Below are 14820 nucleotides of genomic sequence, written 5' to 3' on the forward strand. Positions count from 1 at the left end.
TAAGAAGTACCTTGAGAACATGGAAAAAGGAGAATAAGACCCTCATGGTTGTGCTAGCTAAGTTCCAACTTTTCTAAATTACATAAGAGCCAGTGGAAAATGTAGTTAGTACAGCCTAAAGGCAAACAGCATGCAAATGGGGGAAGCCCAGATCCCAGTGCGGGTTCCAACAAAATCATGGCCCCAAAAGCAAAGGTTTGTGGCAAACCTCAGAAAGCTGCAGTCTGCTCAGAAGTTGATAGCAGCATACCTGAGGCTCTGCCTTTCCCATTTTGGAGACATTTGGGCCTGTCTGCCAGGGAATTCAGCCATGTGGATAAGGATAGTAATACACAGAGAGTACAGGATTTCCTTTCATATTTGACCAGTGCCAACATTTCTCAATAAAGAAAACCCTTGGCCTTCTCGCAGAAAAAAAACATTTGTGAGCTCTCAACAGATTATAGAAGGGCTACAGTTTTATTTGAATTTTTTATTTTTGTTATTTGGTGTTCAGAAAGACAGACGACCTTGGGTCACTTTTAGATTTAAACAGTTTTAAGTACGTTTAATTCTACACCAAGGGAAATTGTTTCATGTTCATTGTACAGTCAGTTTTTCCATGCCTGGCAAGAGGAGGCTGGATAAGGTCTTTGGACTTTCAGCATAACCTGCTTATTAAGCAAGAACAGCAGGCACTCATTCTGCCAGATATTAACCAGTCATTACCAGTTCTGGCCACTTAAATTGTCTCATTTCAGCTCAACCCCCCCCCCCCCAGCTTTTCACCAAATGCTTGTCCCTTATAATTGCTGACTGGTGCCAAGATCTTCCCCCTATCCTTATGATTGGCTTTACATGCTGGTATCAGTTCAGGCTTTAGCACCCTCCAGGGAGTCCCAAATTGAAACATTGCACTCTCTAGGAAATTACAGAAAACCTTGTTAACCCAAAAATCATCCTGTCTAAGCTATGTTGCTCATTAGGTGCTCTCCAGATACTTTCCTTTGCTTGCGAGTATGCTAGTGGACCAAATACTCTCTCATTTTAGACAAAAGTCTCCTTGATTGTAACTTGAGTAAGGTTTTCATTTGCCTATTACTGAAATCTTTAGGTCTTATGGCAACATCCATTCATTTGGTACCACATATTACACTTCACTTGAGGATACTGCAGTAGAGAGTCTGGGACCATTAGTCGCAGAGTTCAGCTCTTGGGCCATACTAGATCAGTGTATCCAAATATCTCAGACAACATCTTTGGTGGTGGGCACAGGATATCAATGGATGCATCTTCTCTAATGTGTGGAGGGCATTACTAAAAGACAGTTTGGGGTGTCAGGACTGTCTCCAGTTCAAACATACATTAATATCTTAGAAATGTAGGCAGTTTTCTTTACACTGTTAGCATTCCATGACTCCTTTCCTCTTGGTCTGGTTTCTATCCACTTAGACAGCATAGTACAGAGTAGGTATATCAATGAAGGAGAAGAAACTCATTTTTGCCATTTATGTTAAGAAGCCATGAGGGTGTGGAAGGGAGCCTTTCAGTCTAGCTACTTTCTTGTGGTCAATCATCCTGGGAGTGGAGGGAAGGTAGAGTTATGTAGTGGACAAACTGAGTTGTCTTGATGCTTCATGATGGCCCTTTAGTCCATGTGTGACTCAAAGATTAACCATTTACATCCCCACCATTGCCAATTGCCACATTAGTTTCCCGTCATTTCCTTTGAGTACAAAACCCTAGGGATGTCCTAGTCCAAAAATGGGCCCCTGGACTGTTTTATTCTTTTTCACAATTTCCTCTGATGACAGGTTTAATCCAGAAAGCTAGCATGCATTCAGGTAAAGTCCTTATCACAGCCCTTTATTGTCTTGTGCTGATTTTATTCCCATAGTACTCTATTCACTGAATAAGACTCTGAGGTTACACACCACCAGAATTCCTCTGACTTGCTTGTCATGCAAGCCTCACCTGGATATTCATATCATGAAGCTCACTGCTTGGCTTTGCCAATTCCATTAGTAGGCATTAACCCCTTTTTCTCTTAGTTAAATCATCTCTCCTTAGAATTCTTGACATAAGACATGTAAAAAAATAATCAGACTTGCTTCTGTATGTTTGCCAAACCCAGATGAAATCGATAACCTTTCAACCTTTCACTCTTTCATTTTTATATTGTTTCTCCAAAGGGTTCATTTCAGAGCAGAGTTATTCCTCTACTAAGGTATCTTTTTCCAGTGTTTGTGCTAGATTAAGCTCTTCTTCCCTGGCATCGCTAAAGATGGCAAACCCTTACTAAAGGGCATTTTCCTTTTTAATCACTCCCCTATAGGATTTGTATTTTATGCTAGAGAGACTATCGATTCCCCCCAGTACATATACACACACAATCCTGAGCCTCCAGTTTCAGCTGAATTTAATTACCAGTCTTAGAAAACCTTGTTTCTAATGGTAGCTACTTTTGCTTGAAGAATTTCTGAAATAAGTGAGCACTCTGTCGATACTTCACACCTGGTATTTGAAAAAGGTAGTTCACTCTTAAACCAATCTTTGTTTTATGCCTAAAGTTACCAAAGAAGCAAACGTTTGACTGTTCCATTCATCTTCCTCTTATTTTCCCAGTTGCCAGAATATTTTAACCAGGGATATCATCTCTTCTGTTGTGGATGTGTACTGTAGATCAGTGGGTGCATGTATCTTTAAGAGCTATTCCAGTCTGTAGGCATGTGCATATAAATATAGAGCACATGCTAGCAAGAGTGCCATTTTGTAGTGAGCAGCGGAAGTGTAAGCATGCATGTGTGTAGTAGTCAGTTAGGAAAAATTAAACTAACTTACTCCAGCCTGATGTGTTTGTATTTAATACATGACTTAAACGAACACCCAGCCTCATCGTCTTATTTGAATACACAAGATGAATGACATGGTGTCAGAAGTGGGATCCAAAGTAAAACTTGTTCAGGACCATGAGGCACACAGTTACGATTGGAGGAATATACAGAAGTCAATCATACTATGCTGAAACAACTCACAAACAGGTCAGAAAGATAAATCCAGTTACTAAAACTCACTCAAATGATTTTTTTGCTCAACGAAAATAAAATGAAGCATTCAAAATTACTTTCTAATTAAACGAAATGTTCGAAACTATGATATATTGATAAAAATACTCAATGCTTACAAAAATGCTTGAAATAACTTCTGAATCGTATAAAATGTATAAAAAAAAGAAAATGAATATTTTTTTCTCTGATTCTTTTTCATATTAACTAAAGTTATTCAAAGTATCCGAAGTGTGCAAAGTGTTGGCTGGTGTATGCAGTCGTACAGTTATTTTGCAGAAACTGGTCATTTCAAAGAGTTTATGGTTCAGTTGAATATTTTTCATGTACCTGGTGTGTGTGTGTGTGTGTGTGTGTGTGTGTGTGTGTGTGTGTGTACGTAATTACAAGGGCATTTTGTTGGCATTGCAGAAGGATTTTGCAGATGCACTCTACTTGTTTTTGATAACAGTGTGACTGAAAATTGGAGAGTGCTTGAGCAAGAGTCCGATATATTCACACAGGCTGCTTTTTCTGACAAAGACATGTACAAAGGCATTTCTTCTGCTTAATTTACTGGTTCAGAAGCCATTGAAAGAGAGCATTCATTTGTATATGTACCAGCTGTGTATGCAGAGTGGGGGGGAAATGCCATATTGTGGTACCGGCTGAAAACTGGGAAAAGCCTGAGTGTTTAAAACGTAAATTTAGAGAAATGTGTAACCCCAAACGAATATTACAATAGAAAGGCACATATTTTACATGAGAGTGCAAAAGCCTGTTGAAACTTTTGCAGCATATTTAACTGATTTGAGAAACAAGGCAAAAACTTATAGATTTGGTGATCTAATTGATGAGTTGATAAAAGACAGGCTTGTGTATGGTATTAAAGATGATGCAGTGAGAAAGATTTTGCTTTGAGACAGTGATTTAAATTTGAATAAGGCCATACAGGTCCGTCAGGTATACAAGCTCACAGAAAAGCACACAAATATGCTTACAAATGAGAAATGCATGCTTCCAATACTAATGTTGATAATATGCAGCACAAGGTTAAAAGATACAGGCCTAATGGCAATACCACACCCTGGCCTTCTCTAGCAAAACCAGGACACACACAGTAAAGCAGAGGGGTGACTCAGCAAAACCTGTGACAAGCCTTTATAGTCAACTGTTGTAATTGTGTGTGAGACCATGAGCCCAAATGAGAAAAGTGCTTAGCTTTTGGTCAGCAGTGCCACACACAAAAAGTGGAATAATTTCAAAAGTTTCTGTAAATCTAAAGCGGCACATTCTTTTATTAAAAGAGAACATTCAGAGAGGCAAGTTGATCAACTACAAAGTTGCAACCCTTCTTTTCATGTTGATGGTGTCTCTTTGCTTGGTCATTGCAGAATATTTGTTGGCAAAGAATAAAGTATTTTATACTGTTCTGGTTAGTGGGAGGCCTGTAGAGCTGAAAGTTGATACTGGTTCAAAGTGCAATGTTATGTCAGCAGAAATGTTTGTCAAAGTGCTGGTGAGGAGCTTGATTTGGCAGTGTGCAAAGCTTTTTGCTTATGGTGGTGAAGAAATTCAAACTGAAGGCTCAGTAGTGCTTTCATGTTACTCTGCTGGGAACAGCTATGAGTTGCAATTTTACGTAGTCAAAAGGCACTTTCAGTTATTGTTAGGCCTCAGAGACGGTTTGAAAATGAGACTGCTTGCATTTAATGCAGAAGTCCACCATGTAAGCACATGTAACAATGACATTTTCGCACAAACTATTTTTTCTGATTATGCTGATGTTTTCAAAGATGAGTTAGACAAACTCCCAGTTGTGTATTCCATGAAGGTAGACCATAAAGTAAGCCCAGTTATCAGACCCACATAGAAAGTTTCAGTAGCGATGCAAGGCAGAGTCAAAGCTGGGCTATACAGAATGGTACGTTTAGGAGTAATCTGTCCAGTAGATGAACCAAATGAATGGGTATCCTCCATGGGGGTAGTGCATAAGAAAATTTCAGATGATATTACAATATGTATTGATTCAGGAGATTAGAACAGAGCACTAAAACGACCTTCTCATCCAATGCATACAGTTGAGGAAGTTGCTACTCGCATGCCTAATGCCACTGTTTTTTTTTTTTATCTTAGATGCAAAAAGTTCATTTTGGCAAATTTTCCTTGACCGCAAATCTTCATTGCTAATCACTTTCATTACTCCATTTGGAAGGTACAGATTTTTGAGAATGCCATTTGAGATAAATTCTGCCAGTAAAGTCTTTCAGTGTGTGATGGAACAATTTTTTTCTGGTTGTCCATGTGCTATTAGGTTTATAGGTAGGTACTAGGCTATCTACTCGAAGGCATTTATAAGCCTAGCCAGAATGTGTTTGCTTTCTCCGCCCCCCCTTAGATTAGTTCCCTATGTCTCTGTCCAGCACAGTCACTGAAATGATCCCGGGGTAAACTTTGTTTCCCATCCACTCGTCAAGGTTTCTTTTGAAGTGTGTTAGGAGGAGCTCTGCTTAATGTAGATTGGAATCTTGTTCCAAAGTATGGGAAGTCTCTGGGACAGGAATCTATCCCTCCAGCACGTCCTATTGTTTGGTGAGGTTTAGATCCCTAGAGCGCGTGGCTCGAGGGGATAAGGTTTTCTTTAGGTGGAGCATGTCCATCAGTTCTGGGTTGGACATGGTTTTGTAGGTCAGGCAGAGATCACCTCTGAGTCGGCGGTATGCAACCGAGTACAGCTGGAGTTTCTTCAGTCGAGCTGCATAGGGCATCTGTTTGAGGACAGTGATCCTCTTGGTGAGGTACTTTTGTGGTCTTTCCAGCTGTTGCAGGTATCTTGTAAGGTCCATCCCAAATGGGGTGTTGTAGTCTATGATGGGTCTGATGAGTAGAGGGGCACAATGACGTCTTTTGATCTGGATGTGAACCCTTTTGTGATTAGGTGGGCCACGTAGAAGGATTTTCTAACTACTTTGGCAATGTGATTATCAAAGGTGAGATTTCTACTTGGGTCCCCAGATCCCTTATTACGTCTTTGTATTTAGGGGAATACCAAATATGTGGTAGTTTGTGGGTACTTTGTTTTTCCAAACGGGATGACTATGCACTTTTTGGCATTTAACTTGAGGCCATGATTTTTGACACCAGGTATCCGTCTCAGTGAGACCCTTTTGGAGGATGTCTGCGTCAGCCAGAGATTCAATTATAGCCCCTAGTTTGCAGTTGTCTGCGAACTTGGTCAGCCATAGTCCTCCTGTGTTTGCCTGTACCTCTGCGAAGTATATGCCGAACAGGAGGGGTCCTAGGACTGAGCCTTGGGGGAATGCCACTTGTAACCTGTTTAGAGTCGGACCTAGCTCCCTCAACTGTCATCATGTGGGTTCTGTCAGTGAGCCAGTTGGCAACCCATCTTGTGACGTAGGGGTTTATGTTCAGGCTGGTGAGCTTGTCTATAATACCAGAATGGGGAATGGTGTCAGAGGCCTTTGCGAGGTCTAGGTAGGCTGTATGTGCCACCTTTTCCTCGTCTGTAGCCTTGGTAAGTGTCTTAAAGAAGTCCACCAGGTTTAGGATGCATGATCTGCCCTTAACAAAGCCGAAGTGGATAGGGTCCAGTGCTTGGAGGCTCCCAGTGTCTCTGTTAATAAGTTCCATGATGATGCGCTCCATAGCCTTACAGACCAAGCTAGTCAGGCTTATAGGGCTATAATTCCCAGGGTCTGTTGTGGCTCCACCTTTGTGGAGCGGAATAACTGTTGCTGTGCGCCACACTATGAGTATGTAGCCTGTGGAGAAGCTGAGTTTGAACAGTGTGTTTAAGGGGTTAGTTCGTCTTTGAGCTCGTGTAGGACGCAGCCTGGGATACCGTCTGGTCCCATTGATGCTGTGTTTTTGGCTTTGGAGAGTGCTGTTTTGACCTGAGTGTCTGTGATTTCAGGAACTCTACATTCTTCTGGTATGGTTATGGGCCCTTTTGGGGTGAGAGAGGTGGTGAAGTTTGTGCTGAACCTGTCTGCCAGGATGTTGACTGTATCAGTTGGTTCAGTATATTTTGTGCCTTTCCGCACTAACTCCGAGCAGATCTGAACATTGCCACTTCTTGACATAGCTAAAGAATGCCTTGCGGTTGTCTTTGGAGTACTTGTCATTTTCCTTTCGAAGTTCGCCTTGGATGATTGTATGAGGGATCGTAGTTTCTTGCTGATACTGATCAGGGATGTCTTCCCTTGGGATTTTACTCTTTTCTGTACTAGTTTCCTCCTTATATTGTATAGCTTGTTTATGGCAAGAGTCCACCAGACTGGTTTCCCTTTTCTTGGAGGAGTGAGTCTTGGTTTTGCTTGGAATAGCAAGATCCATGCATTCTTGTAGGTGCCCGTAGAATGCACTAGTAAAGGGTTTTGCAGCTTGGACAGCATTATCTTTTAGTATGGGGGCGTTGAAACTTTCCACCTCGGTCTTAAGTAACATGAAGTTTGCTTTTGAACAGTTTTTCACAGTGGTTTCCTTGTCTGGGGGCGGGGGTGGAATGTGGATATCCAAAGTGATTTGTTTATGGTCAGATCTAACCAGCGAGGGGTTGACCTCCGGTGTGGAACACCGGTCGCCCATGTTGGTGATGACCAGGTCCAATATGTTGTCTCCTCTGGTGGAAGTGTTGACCAGTTGAACCAGGGCGTCCGAGTTCATAAATTCTCGGAAATGTTGGGCAAGGGAGTTGGTACTTGAGTAGTTCTCCCAGTTAATGTTTGGGTAATTGAAATCACCCAATGTTAGGGTGTTTGGTAGGACCTTTATGTTTCCTAGTGTTTCCAGAAACATGGAATGGGGGTCCTGGGACATGGTGGGTGATCTGTAGCAAGCTACAATTTGAATTGCAGTTTTGCCCGTTGTTAGTTGCACATGGATTATCTGTGCAGCATCGTGCTGTGCCACTAACCTGGAGGTGTGGTTTGTAGCTCATTGTCATGAAAATGAGAAATTTATAGTAGATGATATTCTTGTAGGAGGCAGTGGTGAAGTCGAATATGATAGTAACCTCAAGAAAGTTCTAGAACATGCTCATGAGGTGAATCTTAAGCTGAATCCTAAGAAATGCAGATTCAGGCTACAGGAAGTTACTTATGTTGATCATTTGTGTACTAGTTCAGGCTTACGACCAGATCCTTCCAAGCAAACTGCAGTTTTTGACATGCGAGCTCCAGACAGTGTCACTTCCTTACAACGTTTTCTTGGCATGGTTAACTATTTGGGCAAGTTCAGTCCAGATAGAAGTGTACTTTTAGCACCATTAAGAGAGCCGACTGGCAAAGATGTAACTCGGTCCTGTTTGGAACACCACCAAAGAACATTTGATGTCCTGAAACGGAAAATTGTCATTCCTCCCATTTTAAGACAGTATTATGTTCAGAAACCTGTAACTCCTTGTGATAACTCAAAGTTTGGTCTTGGTACAGTCATTCTTCAAGAGGGTAGACCAGTAGCCTCTCCATCCAGTGCCCTAACCCAAACTAAAATGCAGTATGGCCAGACAGAGAAAAAGCTCTTAGCAATTGTGTTTGCATGTTTGAAGTTCGATGATTATATTTATGGCCGACCTATTGAAATTGAGACTGACCACCAACCTTCGGTCAGTATTTTGAAAAAGCCAATGCACACAGCTCCTGCAAGATTGCAACAGATGATGCTAAAATTGCAAAAGTACAATTTTCACTTGGTTTATACAAAAGGCAATCTTCTTTATCTTGCTGATACTTTATGCAGATCACACAGAAAAAACACTGAACAGCATGAAAATGAGAAATCTGATTTTGAAGTCATGGAAGTGAGAAATTTTTCTTCCACATGTCTTGATGAGCTTAGAACTTGCACAGCTTCAGATCCAATTCTCAGAAGCCCACCACTTTCAGTCGAGAATGGCCGTCAAAGCAATCTTGTTTACCACTAGAAGTGCAACAGTATATTCCTTACAGAGATGAGATTTTGATGGAAGCTGGTGTTATCTTGAAAGATACAAAAGTAATTGTTCCAAAATCCTTGCAACAAGAGTATGTTAAGCTCTTGTATCATGGCCACCCAGGAACTGATTCTACCAAAAGAAGGGCGGGAGGACTAGTATTTTGGCCTTGTATGTCAAAAGACATCGACAGAGAACTTTTCAGCTTATTCTGTTTGTAACAGCACTAAGCTGCATCAACAGAAGGGACCACTTCAGCTAAGCCAGATTCCTGAACTACCTTGTTTGATAATAGCCACGGACATCTTCAAGTGGAATGGTCAACATTTCTTGTTGTTTAAAATAGACTCCTGTTCAGATTGGTTCGAGATTGACCTACTTCCTAATCTCACATCCGGTACTGTCATTACTAAGTTGAAGAGACATTTTTCTGTCCATGGTAGTCTGCACAAACTCATTTCTGACAGTGGAGCACAGTTTACCAGTCAGCAGTTCAAAAGATTTGCTGAAACGTGGGACTTTGTTCATATTACGAGTAGTCCTGAATACCCACAGTCAAATGGCTTGGCAGAACATGCAGTTCAGAGTGCAAAGCAACCGTTGGAGAAATCTAAACATGATAATACCGATGTTTTCCTAAATCTCAAACATTCCTCGTGACAGTCAACTTAGTTCATCTGCGCAGAGGTTAATGTCTAGACAAACCAGAACCACACTACCAGTCAGTAAGAATCTGTTGATTCCAAGTGCTAAAAACAACAAAGCGGTAAAAGCTCAACTCCTAAAGAAGTGTTTGTCCCAAAAGTCTTACAATGATAAAACCAGCAAACCTCTGAATCCATTGAAAGAAGGAACGAGAGTGAGGATGCAGACAACAAAAGGATTTGACCGCATTGGACTTGTGAAAAATTTGTATGAGAAACCTAGGTCCTACATCATTGAGTTGCAAAGTATGGAATTCAGAAGGAGTTGGAAGCATTTACTACTGGTGTCTGAGCCAGTGTTACATGATCTTGCCTGTATTAAAGACTCTAATCTGTAATTCTCAGAGTGATTTTTCATATGTTCGTATTCCAGAGGACATTTCATCGTCTGTTCGTGTTCTTGAAAGTATCCCTGAGAATCCTCAAGAAGAACATTTCCCCAGTGACTGTCCATGTTGCTAAACCCAGTTCTGTTTATTACATTACGAGGTCAGGTCATATTCCAAGACCTAGTCCCAAATACACAGCAACCTGGACATAATTACTTTTATTTATATATATTTGTATGCTCGTATGCTTGACTAGTTGGTCATGCAAATAAACAATGACAAAGAGGGAGGTTGTAGATCAGTGTGTGTATGTATTTTTAAGTGTGTATGTATCTTTAAGAGCTATTCTAGTCTGTGGGCATGTGCATATAAATACAGAGCATGTGCTAGCAAGAATGCCATTTTGTGGTGAGCGGCTGAGGTGTAAGCATGCATGTGTGTCGTAGTCGGTTGGTTTTGTTTTTGTTTAATGTTTTTGTTCTCCATCCTGATGTGTTTGTAAGTAATAAATGACTTAAACGAACACCCAGCCTCATCGTCTTATTTGAATACACAAGACGAGTGACATGTACCACCAATAAAATTTATGTTGAGAGGTGAAAGACTCTGCAAAAATGGGAAGCTATTTGTTTTTCCTTTTCTGAGACTAAACTTGGTTAGCCTTCTTTCTTTGGAGCACAACTCAGGAGCTATGTGGTCTACCACCAAAACCCTTATTTGGCACTAGAAGCCAGATGTGATTCTAGGTCTTCTTATGAAGCCACTGTTATCTAAGGAACATATCCCTAGAGAAGCCTAGGTAGGAGGATTTACTTGGGATTTAATCTTGCTGTCATTGAGGATGGACCTCCTCTAATCAGTAAAAATGTATGTAATTATGATGACAGAAGATCTGTAAGAATAGTTCCCGTCAACTTCATTGACCTAGAAGAATAAAGTTCTAACTAAGACCTAGACGACCCGAGTTAACTAGTGTCTCCGGCACCTCTTGCAGCTGGGGTGTGTGTGTGTGTGTGTGTGTGTGTGTGTGTGTGTGTGTGTGTGTGGAAAGGGGGAATGATGAGGTTTAAACCTCAGCTGTCTTTGTGGGGATGGAATGGGAGTATGCTCAGGCACACTGTTGGTGATAGGATCCCCAGTGGAGACTGATCACATGGGTATGCCTGTCTACAAGTTACTGAGGGTCTAGTAAACATGTCACATGGTGGTGTGTGTGTATGTTGGGTGTTATGAAAGGCCCATTGTACATCAACTCTGTGGATGACTATGACCATGAGTACTGGAGGCAGGACCGTAAAGAGAAAACCTTAACCATTCTCTTAGCTCCAGATGCACTCACCACTGACACCAGTGGAGCAAATGAGCGGTAAGATTCCTACCCATGGAAATTAACAGGTTATTAGAGTGGCAAGGGATAATCTCAATGGTTAGAGGAGGACTGAAGGGGAAAAAAATAACATGCCTGGTCTGGAGTCTGTCCTTACACCCCTTATCTTAATCTTTAGATGCCTTTTGTGCATTACACCTAAGATCTGGATAGGCTTGGAACTGCAGTGAATTGTTTAGCAGCTTGGAAAAGGCTTATTTACCAAGCAGTACTAATACTTAAAAGTATTTGCCCTGCTGTTAGGAATGATGGGACCTACTGTTACAGATCTGTAAAAATAAGTATATAACTGTCATTTTTCCCCCTTTTACCAAATAAGCCACCTTCAGTCAGCCTATGCCTCAAGACTCTGGTGCTCATGGGACCCTCTTTTGTGATGCTGTCTCATGCAAGATTTCATGTGGGAGGGTACTTCAGTGAGCCATTAAGATGAGGTAATCCTAAGACTCGGACCCTTTTGATACTATAATCAGTATTTTGACATCATGCATGAAACATTTTTATTGGTGGATAGCCTCAACCAATATCTGCTTTGTAGGATCCACCTGTTAAATTCACTGTCACAACAAAAGACCCTCTGAAGGCTGTATGGCAAAACGAGTTTGATTCATTCAGGAATCTGAGCAGTCACATCAGCATCCCAGAGATTAGAGCAGTTCACCTTTCTCTTGTACTCTGTTTCAATCTGTGGTCAGTCTGACCACACTGCAGTGTTATGATACACCAGCAAACAGTAAAACATTTATGTGCAAACAGTGAAGCATTCATTTCTCTCCACTGAGCAGAGAAACTGCAAGAGTTTAGACAGCATTTAAGACAACCAGATTTTTATATTTGATTCACCTTGCAGGGAGGAAGCATACACCTAGAGTATAGACTGAGCAGATGTATTCTGATGCCCTCTGAATATTCCCTGGGTACTTCTACAGCAAAATTATTGTTTAAGAAGGAAGTGGGGTTACCCTGTCTGTGACTTACTTCCCTCTACCAACACCATGTACCAGATGTATTTCTGTCCAGTTCCTCTCCCCAGTGACAAAACCAGAGGCACGTTTGTATAAACATGGCCTTAAGATTTATTATACAACTTTCCTCTTTCTTTTACTAATGACAAAGTTGCCTTTCTCCACCAAAATGGAGTTAAAGGTCTCGTTTTCCATGCTTCTGGTAAGAATAGTACCTTGCACCAGCATTTAGCATAGCCATCTACATATTCTTCTGGCTTATTTAGCTTGGTGAGTTCTGGGAATTAGCACCACTTGTGTCTAATTACCTGGTGGCTTAGCTTAGTAGGGACTATTGCTGCCTTAGTTTTCCTTCCTTTATAGGATCTTTGTATCCCTGGACTCTCAGTGGGGCTCTTGGTTGGAGGTACACTGCTTGTTCACTGATGTCCTTCAAGGATGCATCTGCAGTCCTAACAAATGGGTTGTCCTGGCCTCAGGCAGCCCCTCGGTCGGCCGGATTCCAAAGTCTTGTTCTGGCCTCGGCTGATGTCGCACTTCACCCGACGTCATAGCTGCAGTTCAGCGGGTATAAAGGCATCAGCCGACGCCATTTTCCCCAGTCTTTCTTGCCACGAGGTGCCCGAAGCAGAAGCTGTTCGCAAGTGCCGGTTGGTCAGAACCAGAGATTACTACTACCGAAGACTTCTAAAAAGCTAAGTACCCCGTTGGGGACTCTTTCTTGCCTCAGCCGATGTCAGAAAAAGTGAATAACTGTTTAACTTGTGGGAAACAAATACCTCATAAAGATTTCCACTCTTACTGCCTACCTTGCTTAGGCCTAGACCACGACGTAGCAGCTTGTCTAGCCTATGCTTCCTTCAACCGACGAACACTTAGACGTCGGTCGGAGTTTGCTGAGGAGTTTTTCGGCTCCGCTTTTGCTTATATCATGCCGTCGGAGACTCCGACTTCACAATTAACTAAAAAACGTAAGGAAAAGGACAGACACTCGCGGTCCGCGGTTTTGGCCGAAACCGCGGTTAAGCCAACCGCGAGTGTCTCTGTTTCGGCTGAAACAGAGTCCGAGGTTCTTCCTTCGGCCGAAAGCTTGCCTCCTTCTGCCGAGGCCTCTTCCAGCAGGGCTGAATCTGCTACGGATATTCCTCCTACCCTTACAGTTTCACAGGACTTATCCGATACTATCCCCTTTGATGTATCTACTCCAACACGTGGAGCTGCTAGGCCCCCTGCCTCTATGTCAATTAAGGCTTTTGCCAGGGCTAAAGCAGCTAAATCTTCTAAGGCCGTGCCTGCTAAAACCCCCTCTCACAGGCCTTCCTCTAGTACCCAAATGCTTAGTCTTGCAGAGGATCTCATTTCTTTAATCAGGGGGACCCAGCCTCACCCTGACAGGGCCTCTCAACCACCTCCAGAGAAGAGGCCTAGAGCAGACCCCCCTGAGCCAGTTTCTTCAGATTACTCTTCTGATGATTCAGAAAATACTAATCCTCCAGAAGGCCCTTATTCTCCTTATGAGGACTCTGATGCAGAGGATTCCATACCTTCTGCCTCTCCTCCTGAGGAATTGTCTTTTGGGGAAACCTTGCATGCTATGAGGGAACAATTCCAATGGCAGGGCCAGGATTTTTCAGACTCTAGGAAGAGACTTAGGACCTTTTTGCATTTACCACAGCATAGGCCCTTAGCTATTCCTCCAGTACTTACAGTTGTGGATGATGCTTTTAATGATGCTTGTACTGCTCCTGACTCACTTCCTCCGGCCCCTGTTAAGCCCGACAAATACTACAGGGTTCCGGACACACATTATCATTTATATAAGGCTCCTATTGCAGATCCTGAAACTAATTCACAAGGCCCCAAAGCTGTAGCAGCTGCCTCTGCCAAGAACCCCCTCCCCTCTGACAGAGAATCTAGAGCACTGGAGAGATGGGGTAAAAAAGTTTATACTTCTGCTACTCTTTCGGCTAGAGCCTTAAACTGTTAATTCCACATGATTCAATATCAGGAGTTCCTGTTAGACCAGCTCACTAAAAAACTCTCCTCACCTGAGCCTTTGGACCGTAAGTCCCTGCAGGATTTGGTGCATAACACTCAGCAGGTCAGTAATCATTCCTTAAAATGCGGCTTTGATGCACTGGAGGCCTCCTTTAGATCAGCTATGACTGGTACAGTGATCAGAAGGCATGCATGGTTAAAAGAACAATCCTTACCAGACCATGTAAAGGCAAAGCTTCTAGATGCTCCCATGGAAAAGCATAGTTTGTTTGGTTCCCCTGCACAGCAAGTGTTGAAGAAGGTGGAAGAAAAAGCTAAATCTGTCCAGACAGTCAAGGATTTCTTACAGGTCCAGCCTCCGAGGTTTAGTAGAAACTGGCCTTCCAAGAATTGGTCCTTTCCAGACGCCACTAGAGCACAGAGAAGCAGGAATAGATGCCCTAGAGGCAGAGGTCAATCCA

The 14820-nt window shown here is 42.3% G+C and overlaps 1 protein-coding gene across 3 annotated transcripts in view; it reads left to right on the plus strand.

Moving 5' to 3' along the window:
- CCHR14.PART0H10orf88 (chromosome chr14.part0 C10orf88 homolog) overlaps positions 1 to 14820 on the plus strand; it is a 495917-nt gene that overhangs the window by 94260 nt on the left and 386837 nt on the right. The gene's annotated exons all lie outside the window — the stretch shown is intronic.

The sequence above is a fragment of the Protopterus annectens genome, chromosome 14.part0 (genome assembly GCF_019279795.1).
Source record: "Protopterus annectens isolate FY-2018-M chromosome 14.part0, PAN1.0, whole genome shotgun sequence".
NCBI classification, from domain to species: Eukaryota; Metazoa; Chordata; order Ceratodontiformes; family Protopteridae; genus Protopterus; species Protopterus annectens.